The sequence below is a fragment of the Felis catus genome, chromosome A2 (assembly GCF_018350175.1).
Source record: "Felis catus isolate Fca126 chromosome A2, F.catus_Fca126_mat1.0, whole genome shotgun sequence".
Classification (NCBI taxonomy): domain Eukaryota; kingdom Metazoa; phylum Chordata; class Mammalia; order Carnivora; family Felidae; genus Felis; species Felis catus.
Genome location: NC_058369.1, coordinates 51,943,286 through 51,954,626, shown reverse-complemented (window position 1 = coordinate 51,954,626; position 11,341 = coordinate 51,943,286). Strand labels below are relative to the sequence as shown.

The 11,341-nt window shown below is 50.7% G+C and overlaps 1 protein-coding gene across 12 annotated transcripts in view; it reads left to right on the top strand.

Moving 5' to 3' along the window:
- The first annotated feature begins 518 nt into the window (after positions 1 to 518).
- ATP2B2 (ATPase plasma membrane Ca2+ transporting 2) overlaps positions 519 to 11,341 on the top strand; it is a 387,749-nt gene continuing 376,926 nt past the window's right edge. For 4 of the 12 annotated variants that reach the window (XM_023250019.2, XM_023250018.2, XM_023250015.2 and 1 more), the window contains exon 1: positions 519 to 653. The gene's annotated coding sequence lies outside the window, so the exon portion shown is untranslated. The remainder of the gene's footprint in view (positions 654 to 11,341) is intronic. The other 8 variants (XM_023250012.2, XM_023250013.2, XM_023250008.2 and 5 more) reach the window with 4 other exon arrangements.

The following is an 11,341-nucleotide window of genomic DNA, read 5'->3' as shown; positions in this document are numbered from 1 at the left end:
CCCTCCAGCTAAACTCCCTAGGATTGGTCCAGCCAGCCCCCTCCCCCTAAGCTAGGTCTCCCCACACGCCCACACCATATCTCAATTCACCCCAAACTGTAGGACCCCAACCACAGGGGAGGTCTGGGACATCCCGACCACGGGGGCTGGGGAGGTGGAGGGTAGGAGGGGGTCCCTCCCAGGGCCAAGTTAACGGCGGGGATGGGGGTGGAGTAAGGGGCTGGTGGTGACAGAGGTACCTGTAGACCGCACCAGGGGAGACGCTGCAGACCCCCTCCCTCCCCCGGCCGACCGGCGTGTGCGCGTGCTGGAGGGCGCGGGCGGGACGGCGCGCTCCGGGTCCCGCGGGGCGCTTTCCGTGCGGAGTTTGGGGAGGGCCGAGGGGGAGCGCGCGGGGGAGGAGGGAGCGGGGAGGGGAGGGAGGAAGGGAGGGAGGCGGGCAGAGCGCAGTGCAGCGGTGGCAGAGGCGGCGGCGGAGGGAGGGAGGCAGGCGGGCGGCGGCGGCGGGGCCGCGGGGCGAGGCAAGCGCGGGGCAGCCGCGGCAGAGGAGCCGCAGCCGCAGCGGGGCCGGGCCGGGCCGGGCGCGCACCAGTGGCGGCGGCAGCGGCAGCGGCAGCGGCAGCAGCAGCATCTCGCTCGCGGAGCCGGCGCAGGTGAGGCAGGGGCGGCCGGGCCCGGGGCTCTGGGCCTCCTCCCCTCTCCTTCGGTCTGTGTCTGCCTCCCAGCCGGCTTTCTTTCCATACGTGCTTGGCCCCGGGAACCCCCGGCGGGCCAGAGTCCGAGCTGAAGCCGAGCGCGTCCAGGGTCCCCTCGCTTCGCGGAGGCAGGCGCCTTGTCAGCAGTGACCTTGAGCGGGCACCGAGCGGCGGGCGGGGCGGGCCGGGGTGGGCGCCTGCGGACCCGGCGCCTGCGGGCGCTGGGAGGGGGCGCACCGTGCGCCTGCCGCGCGCAAACTTTCCGGGCTCGGAACAGCCCCGGAGCTGGGGGAGTCCAGAGCGCTAGAACCTCCCCCCCACCCCGTTCCTCCTACTCAGCTGGCTCTGACTTCTCCGCCTGGCTTTCCCCCAGTATTGGGGGCCCCCTTTCTCCAGGCCCCATTTCCTGCAGGCTGGGGAAATGACCAGAGCTATGGACGTTGACCCTGGGCTGGGGGCTACTACCCTTCCCAAAGGCGGTTTCTATCCGAGCTTCTGAGAGCAGAAGTGCAAAAGGACCCTCCACCAGGCGCTCTCTGCAGCTCTCTCCTCGCATTTTTCTGGCATCCCTCACCCTTCCCACAGCTCTTCTCCAAGCAGACGCGCGGCTGGTACCCCACCTGGTGACACGAGAGCTCCGAAGCCCCACACTCAGTTGGGCTCTCGGATCCGCCGCTTGATTTTTCAGCCCAGCTGCAAGGGCTCCTTCAGGAAATGGGTGGAGAAGGTATCCCCCAGCCAGGCTCCCATGGTGAATCAATATGTTCTTGGACACCTGGACTCAGCCAGGCTCCCTGGTCACCCCGAAACCCTGTGGTTTCAGAGGAGGAGATGTCCTGGAAATCGAGTATATCCTAGCCTCCTAGAACGTTAGCCTTGGAAAAAGGAAGTGAGGCTCAGAGAGGGTGAGCCGGGCCCAAGGTCACACAGCCCGACTAGGGGGAACAGGAACTGGGCTTTCTTATATTGGGTTGAGGAGGGATGGAGAGGACTACTTTCTGGTTTCTACCCTCACCTGCCAAGGGATCTGAGCTCTGGGACACTGTCTTACTAGCTGTGTGACCTCTGGCAAGTCATTTCCCCACTCTGACTCACTTCCATGTGTAAAATGGGAGTAGCTTCTTCATAGGGCTGTTCTCATGGCTGAGTTAATGCTCTTGAAGTTCTTATCATGTCTAGTGCGTAGTCTGTATCCAAATGTTTTTGGCTGCCAACATGTGAAATTTCCTTTCTGAGCCTAGAAGGGCAGAAAGCATTCCCATTCTCTTCCTTCTGCTCCTCGCACCTGGAGTTACGTGTCTTCTCCCCTGTGGCTAGGTCAGCAGCTGGTAGGCAGCACCTGCTGGAAGCTTGAGCACCTGTACTTTATATACAGTGTCTGATGGAGGCAAGGGTCTCAGCACCCTCAAGAGCCCACTGGACTTACTGGTCAGGCTAACCTAGGTTATGGTCTCCTGCTGGTACACGGGGGAAACCAATCCCCAGTTTCTAGCTGGAAAAAGAAAACAGGGCCCTGCTGCAGCCCCAGGAAGAGATAACCCCTCTCCGAAGTGTGATGGGAAGGCGTCATATCCACCTCGTCCTCCATCTGACCCAATCTTCGCCCCTACCCCTGTGAGATGTCGTTTGTTTCCCCAGGATGTGCGATTGGCAACAGATTGGAGGGAGTGCGTTCGTTTGTTCATTCATTCATTCACTCACTCACTCACTCACCAAGCCTTGATTCATGCCTTCTCTGGGTCAGGAGGTGCTTGGAAATGCAGAGAAATCAGCCATGTTAGCTCTTATGAACCTCCTGCCAGGTGCCAGGCACTTGCTAGGCATGGGAGACACATTCATTCATTTGATAAATTTGTATTAAGTACTTAATATGTGCTAAGCACTGTTCATGTGGCAGGGACACACTGGTAAATAAAATAGACCTGGTCCTAACTGTCATAGGTGGCCATGTGATTTGTCACCCAAACGGAAACACTTTTGAAAAGGGGAGAGGGCATTAATAATAATAGCTCCAGGACCACAGGCATAAACCAGGACTGACCAGCCGCATGGCCATTCTGTGACCCCATGTTTATACACTAGTGTTCAGAGAAAACGGTTAATATTTTTTGAGCTTGCTTTTTGCCAGTCTCCGTGCTAAGCACTTTCAGGTTATCATCTGATTTAATCCTCACAGTGCTGTGAGGCTGGTGTTACTGTGTGCATGCAGCTGGTTAGCATTGGAGCTGGGAGCTCTTCTGCTACTAAACTGCTGGAACTACACCACCTCCTCGGAGGTGGGCGAGCCCCAGGGCACGCTTTCCCCCTCTGAAAGAAGTGAACAGACAACTGTTAGGCAGGAGCACAAATGCTGGAATAGATGTGCCGTGGGGGCAGACGGAGGCCGAGATTCTGCCTGGAAATGTCAGAGGCAGCTTCCCAGAGGAGAGGACCTTTGAGCTGGACCTTGAAACATGAGTTAGGATTTTGACAGACTGTGCAAGTTGGGGGGGGAGGGCAGTCCAAGCCCAGGTCGCTCAGGCTCGGAGGTGTGGGGTGTGTGCACCGTTTGAGGCTACCACCCCAAAATAGGTCTGGATCCAACTGTGGCAGGACACTGAGTTAGGTCTGAAATGTGGCAGCCAGCGAAGATGAAGTCCAGGAGTGTCGTGCTGTGGCACACGATGAGCTCTGCATTTTAGATGGTTGCTCTGAAGATGTGACTTTTCTGGAGGTGGGGAGCAGAGAGAATTTGCCATACTGGATTTCCCTTTGACAAGAAATTCCCTTAACCCGATCTATACTGTAGATTGCCTGCAAGGTCAGGAAACTCGTTTTGTTACATAGAATCACTGCAGAAGAAATTTACCAGCTTCTGTAGCATTAAAAAGTTCTCAGCGAGCAAAGTGATCGTGGACAAGAGAAATATTAACCTACTTAAAGGAGGTGGTTTTTAGTCGCATCATTTGCCAAAAAAGGAATATGCTTATTACAAGCTATAAGTTCAATCTTTTCTATTTGTTTAATCAAATCCAAAAAGCTTCAACTTCCTCCGCTCTCCCTCGTTCTCCATGTCATTTCTGTCACCATACAAATCGGAGGGTAATAAAACACTATTTCTTTAGTAATGTCTTATTTCTTAGACTTTTCATTAATTCATACTGGCCTCCTTTCCTCCCTTCACAATGAAGCAGAATTATTAAAGCTTTATGGTTTCTAAAAATTTGAATCCATTAGTGGAGTACAAAAAAGGGGTGGGGGCTCAGTATTGAGGCTTTGAAATTGGAAAATCAGGCTAGAGAGATTTGAGAAGCAGAAGGGAACCGGATGCCAGGTTGGGAAGGAGGAAAGAACAGGGCCAGCTCCATGGGCACATGACTTACGCTGTCACGCAGGGTCCTATGTTGAGAAGGGCCCTGCACTTGATTTAATGCTTTGGGGTCACCATATTGAAATTCTTAATAATTTTTGAACAGGGGCCCCACATTTAAAAACATTTTTTAGGTTTATTTATTTATTTGGGGGGGGGCAGAGAGAGAGGAAGCAGAATCTGAAACAGGTTCCAGGCTTCATGCTGTCAGCACAGAGCCCAACACGGAGCCCAAACCGCAAAATCATGACCCAAGCCGAAGTCAGACGCTCAACCGACTGAGCCACCCAGGCACCCCTGTCCTTGTTTTTAAATACAGGTTTTATTATAGTTCAGGTGTGTCGAGGCCAATGGATCAGAAGACAACTGCCATTGAAAAACAGCTCATCCCAGCTCCCAAGAGGAGGGACCACACCATGCCACAGGGGGAAACACCAGGTTCGGTCAGCAGGCAGAGGGGGTCGGGAGGAAGACGTGGACAGGAGACTTCATTGTGGTTTCCCTGGGAGGGAATAGGCCAGGCAGGATAAACAGGTTTAGGCTTGGCTCTGGGGCATGGGGGCTGTCCCTAGTTGTCTAGTACATGGCCCTGGGATGATGAGGGCAGAGGGACAGTGCCCTAGAGTGCCAGGGCTCCACACAAGGGGTGTTGAGGAGAATGGGAGGCTGCACATGCTTTCCCTGCCCCTTTCTGCCTGTCCTCATCCCAGCACGTCATAGAACTTTAAAGCCAGGATACGCCTTGAGGATTTTCTGGGCCGACTCCTTGATTTTACAGAAAAAGTGAAAAAATAGGCCCAGAGAGGGAAAGTGACTTCTTCAAGGTCACACAGCATATTAAAGGGGCTGAACTAGACCTAGAATTCATGTCTCCTGCTACTTAAACCACTACTTGGTGTGTGTGTGTGTGTGTGTGTGTGTGTGTGTGTGTGTTCTTTTCTAGAGCAGAGTTATGTATAAGGCAGATGCACCAGACTATGAATACTTTAAGGTCTGAGTTCCTGTCTCATTTAATGTCATATCCCCAGTGTGTCTAGAACATGGTAGGTGCTCAATACATGATCATTATATCCATTTCCTAGGATTGCCCTGACAAATTACCACAAATTGGGATGCTTAAAACCAACAGACATTTAGTCTCTCTCAGGTCTGGAGCCTAGTAGTCCAAGATGAAGGCATTGGCAGGGCCACACTCCATCTGAAACCTGTAGGGAAGAATCCCTCCTCACCTCTTCCTAGCTTCTGATGGTCACCAGCCATCTTTGCTGTTCCTTAGCTTGTAGCTACATCACTCCAATTTCTGCCTCTGTCTTTACATGGCTGTCTTCCCTCTGTCTATGTCTCTATTTCCAAATCTTTCCGTCCTTATAGGGACAGTGGTCATGTTGCAATAGGGCCCACCGTCATCAAGTATGACCTCATCTAAAGCTGATTACATCTGCAAAGACCCTATTTCTAAATAAGGTCACATTCACAGGTACCAGGGGTCAGGACCCCAACGTGTCTCTTGGGAGGACACAATTCTATGCACAACAGCAATGAACCAAGGAGGGAATGAATGGTTATGATCTCCAGTAAGAATGAGCTCCCCTTTCCCCCAAAGTTAACACGGGTACTGAGGAATCAAAAAGAGAAAACAACAGCAGCTGTTCAGTCCACATTTAGAGAGAAAACGATCCAAGTGCACACAAGAGCAGCTACTATTTGAGCCAGCCTGCTGAGCTTACACTCCTGGCTCCATCACTTTCTGATCGCATCTATGTGATCTTGGGTGAGTGCCTTCAGCAACCTCTATTTCCTCATATGCAAAGCAGAATACTAAGAGCACCCGCCTGATGGGTACTTCTGTGAAGAATGACAAGAATTAAGACAAGTAAAGTTCTTGCAACAGCGCCTGGCACACAGTAGGCACTTTCTTGATGGCTGGCGGTGATCGCGACCATCATCGTCATCTTGTAATGTACGGAGCACTTTTCACAGATCTGTGTATCTTTCCATCTTCATAGCAAACCTATAATAAGGCTCGATAAATATCAGCTTCCTTTCGCCATGAGGTAGTTACTCATTGATGAAGCCACCTCTCAAACCCAGCCCCCGTGTTTCTAGTTCAAGCTGGCCTCACCACGTGGCGCATGCTGGTGTGGAGATGTTTCTAACAGAACCTTCCTGGTGTCATGGGGCCAAGATGTCAGAGAGCAGTGATGTGTTAGGCCCTGGTGAGGGGGGAGGTGAGGGACGGGGGCAGTACCCAGAGGCCTCTATCCCAGTGTCTGTCGCCCAACTGTGACTACACTTTCCAGAAGGTGGGGCTAACTGGGTCTTTTTTATTTTTTACTTTGCATCCTCAGGCCCTGGCACATAGTAGATGGTTAATAAATGTGTGTTGGATGAATGGCTTTGTTATATAACACAGATAGTCACTGCTCCCCCACATCCAGCTGACAACAACAACAAAGTCCTGGGATGAAGGCATCTTGCCCAAGCAGTGACTCCTGTCCACCAAAACTCACAGGTGGGCCGTCAGTGTGTGAGCAACTTGCAAAATATGCTTCTGATGCTGTGCGAAGAAACGACCTGTTGAGGTGAACATCCAGGGGTCATAACATAGCCCTGGGTGCATCAGGGGAGGGGGTGTAAAGAGGGTCCAACATGTACGCGGGATATAAGAGGCACGGTGTGCAATAAACTGGCATTGGGCAGAGATGCCACCTCGAATGGACTCTCCCAAACGTTGTCATCAAGAGTCGATAAGAACATGAAGCCAGGAGAGTGCTCTCTCAGCAAATCCGTGCAAAGGGCAACTGGCTGAATTCTGAAATAACTGAATGTTTGTATTGGCACTGATTCACAGTTGACTGTTTGTTCAGTAGTGTAACGATGGTTAAGAGTGCCCAGGAACAAATTCTGGACAGACCTCTTACTAGCTGTGTGACGTTTGGGCAAGTGGCTTAACTTCTCTGTGCCTTAGTTCCCCCAGCCGGAGAAGAAAGAAAAGAAAAGTAGTGCATAGGATTGTTTTAAGAATTAAGATTTATAGGGGTGCCTGGGTGACTCAGTCGGTTAAGTGTCTGACTCTTGATCTCGGCTCAGGTCGCGATCTCACCGGTTCGTGAGTCAGAGCCCTGCACTGGGCTGCGCATGCTCGGTGCAGAGCCTGCTGGGGATTCCCTCTACCCCCCTCTTTCTCTGTCCTTCTCCGACTGGTGTGCTCTCTCTCTCTCAGAATAAATAAACTTAAAAAATTTTTTCAAAAGAATTAAGATTTGTAGAGTGTTTAGCAAAGAGCCTAGATCATAAATATCTCCCTCCCTTGCCCTCTTCATTTTCCCCCTCTTTTTCTGCTCCCTCTTCTTTTTCATAATTTGGCTAGTTAACAGTGAAAAAGAAATATTTCCATGTCTTTACTCTCTAGGCACATAATAAATTAAACTTCCTTGCCTGTTTTGATATTAGTTATAATTGTGTGTCTTGCTTTGGCCAATGAATTTTGGGAAGTGATGTGTGTCATTTCTGGATGGAAGCTCTACTAAGCAGCACACTGTTGGCCACTTTCCCTTTTCATCCCTTGGCAATTGAGGCAGCATGGAGATGTAGCCTCCTTAGTCTGATTCCTGAGTGAGAATGCTGCAGAGCAGAGCCCCAAGCCAACCCATAACAGGCACGTGGCATCAGTGAGATTTGCATTTAGCCCTGGCACTTTGGGCTTATTTGTTACTGCAGCATAACCTGGCCCATCCTGACTGCTACAGGTAGGGAATGAGTTGAAATAATCACTATTTGTTTAGAGATATTTTTGAGTCTTTTAATCCCTTCAAGTGTGATGCTAAATTTTTAGGGTTTGGAGGTGTTGTGGGTGAGAACTGTGCCTTATGAGGTGACCACCAGTCTCCTTCACATGGCATATGTGGGCCTCTCCGATTTCACCCTGGCCTTATCTGTCTCCACGTGTGCTCTATGCTCTTCCTGACAAGTTCCCAGGATCCTTGCAATGGGCTGTGTGCTTGTACATCTCCAGGTCCTTGCTCATGCTCTGCCTAAAACGGGGCATCCCCCAGAACATCATGTCACTCGATAAGTGGCCGGGTGGAGTGTGACAAGTGCATGGGAGGAGAGGGAGACATCGGGCTTGTTCTGCAAGGCATAGAAGGCAGCATTAGGACTAAGAGGGAGCTTCTTGTTCAGCGTGAGAGAACTCTCGAGCCACTTGAGCTCGGCCTGGAATAATAGTGAGCTCACCGCACTAGAAGATGTCCAAGCAGGGGTGCCATGGAGAAGGTTCCAGGTTAGCAGAAAACTCTAATCCTGTCACACATGACTTTAGGGGAGATTGCCCAAAGAAGGTGGATCTTAGCTTCAGTTCTGTCTGTTTTTTCCCCTTTAAAAATAAAAATAGCTCTGACCCCTGGATTGTAGACATGTTACATAATGATTATAGAAAATGCAAATGATACTGAAAAGCATAAAGAAGAAAGTAAAACATAAATAAAATTCCATTAAAAAGAGCTAGCCTCCATTAACATTTTGTCAAATGTCTTCCCAGACATTTCTCTACGAGTGATGAGTAAATAGATAGTAGGTTTTTTTTGGGTACCTATCTCTCAGTCAATAATAGAATAGGGGCATCTTTTATAAGTGGCTCTGTCATCATTTATTTAATGGATCCCTTCCTGATGGGCACTCAGGCTGTGTCCAGAATTTTGCTATTATAGGGAGCACCGTGATGAACATTCTGGTGGGTGGACCCCTGGGCATACGTCCGGGCATCTCCTGAAGATGAATTCCTGAATGGAGTCACTGATTTAGGCAAAACTGTTTGGAACGAAACAAGAGAAGAAGACTGTGGTGTGGTCAGAGAAATCCTTTCTAGCTTAAGGGCAGCCGGCAAGGGACTAAAAGAAGAGATGAAAGGGAGATTGTAGCGGGGCCGGAAATGTGGAGAGAATGGGCAGGTTTACAGGAGCCATTCCCCAGGCAAAGACCAAACACAGATGGCAGCTGCGATTTATGTAGGGCCGGACAATTACAAGCACTTTCATGCGCACAGTCCCATTCGAGCCTCACCACCACTTTTCGAGGAACGTCTCTGTCCCCATTTTACAGAGGAGCAAAGTGAGGCCCTCAGAGGCTGTAGCAAAGGAGGTGTTGTCCTTTTATAGTGCGTGGGCCCCTTCACAGCTCCAGATCTTTCCTTTGCACACTTCCTGGGCTAGCTCATGCCTCCAGACTTTGCAGATGCCAACTTGTCTGACTGGCCAACTCTTTCTCACCCTTGAAAAGGAAGACTGGTCAAATGTGACTTCTTTGTGAAACTTTTCCTGAGGGCGCCCCACCCACCCCACCCCAGAGCATTAACTATTGTGTATTAACTGTTGAACCAGGGAGTCAGCTTTTGGTTTCAGTGATTTGGGTTCCCTGACTCAACTGACAAACAGTAAGACCCTTTCTTATCTCACATAATCAAAAGCTGTGCAGCTGGGTGATTCGTGGGCTCATCCATGCCAAACAAACCTATTGTCTGACCTTCTCCTCTGCCATCATCCAACCAGGATGCTTGTCTGAAGCATCCCCTGCAAATGTCACAGTTCCTGGGAGACCAAAGACAGGGGCATCTCTGTGATTCTTTTATCAGGTAGGAATTCTTTCTCAGAAGCCCCCAGCTGACCTCTCGTGTGTCTCATTGGCTGGAATTTGGTCACATGACCATGCCTAAGCCAAGGGAATGGGACCAAAAGCTTAAAAGGGCTAGGACTCAGCTCTGAGTCAGCTGGGGGCACAGTCAGGGCTCCGCCAGCCAGGGAGGAGGAGGGAATAGCCACTGGGGAGGCGGTCCCCAGAGTCTGCCCAACGGTGTGCTCACTCTCCAGACTCCCCTGCTAGGCTAGGAGCTGTGACAGGACAGGGGATTGGGGTTTATTCCTTCCTGTGTCCTAATGAATGAATGACAGGAATCGGTAGATGTTTCTGGAGACTCCATCAAACCGTGAGGTTTTAGGATTGTCTGTGCACCAACAGTGCCAACACTTGGTCGACTCGGGGCATGGGTTCGGTATTTCGAAAAGTATAGGAATAGCTTTGCCCTCCAAGATACTGTGGAGTGGTTGTGGAGAAGACACTAGAACCTAAAACAGATGTGGACTTAGGGCCTGTACTCTGACATGGACTGGACATGCCGTGGGAGGAAAATGCTTTCATAGGTGCCCTGAGAAATAGGATGAGGCCCATTAGGGACCAGATACCATGAAGGGCAGAGGTGGGTAGTGGAGAAAAACACCTGTGAACCCAGAGAGTGGATGTGAGTGTGATGGATGTAAGGCAGTGAAGGCACCAAGTAGGCCTTAAGGGAACTCATTCTTGAAGACCTACTATGTGTGGGACATTGTACTGGACTTATTTTGCCTTATCTTTCCTGTGCCTCTATGAAGTGGCTCAGTCTCACCCCATCTTGTAGCTGGGGAAGCTAAGGCTCGGAGGGGAAGGGTGCTCGCCCAACAAAACAGAGCCAGGAAGCGGTGAAGTTTGCCTGAGAAAACAAATCCGTTCTGAAAAGCTGGCTCCCTCCTGCAGAGGGGCTGTGAGAACCAAAGGGAGCCCACCAAAGACCAGTGGGCATTGGAGGGAATGGGAAAGGGGAGACTGGCAACTGACCGGAGGGCCTAGAAAAGGCTTGGTGCGGTGAAAATGCAGGCAACCACCCCAACAGGAGAGGTATTTATAACAGGATGCAGGGCAGGCCTGAGGAGCCACAGTCTTGGCATTAAACCTGATAACAAATCTTTGATATGCCAATTAATATCTGTGACCTTGGGCAGGTCACCTCACCTCTCTATACCTCAATTTATCCACCTATAAAATGATGTGTGTGCCCAGTGCCTGGCATATAATAAGAATGTAATAAATGGAGCTATTCTAATGATCAGTATTGTTGTTGCTGTTGTTTAGAACTTGGCAGGTAAGTAACCAGAGTTAGAGGTGACTCCCGGTGTGGGGTTCCTGGGTTCTAGTTCTGTGTTGGTCACTACGTCCACATTTGATTTTGGCTTAATCCGTCCGATCGTCCTGGCTCTCCAGAGTTTCTTTTTTTTTTTTTTTAATGTTCATTTATTTTTGAGAGAGCATGTGTCCGGGAGAGTCAGAGAGAGGGAGACACAGAATCTGAAGCGGGCTCCCGGCTCTGAGCTGTTAGCACAGAGCCTGATGTGGGGCTCGAACCCATGAGCTGTGAGATCATGACCTGAGCCAAAGCTGGACACCCGACTGACTGAGCCACCCAGGCGCTCCATCCAGGATTCATCTGTGA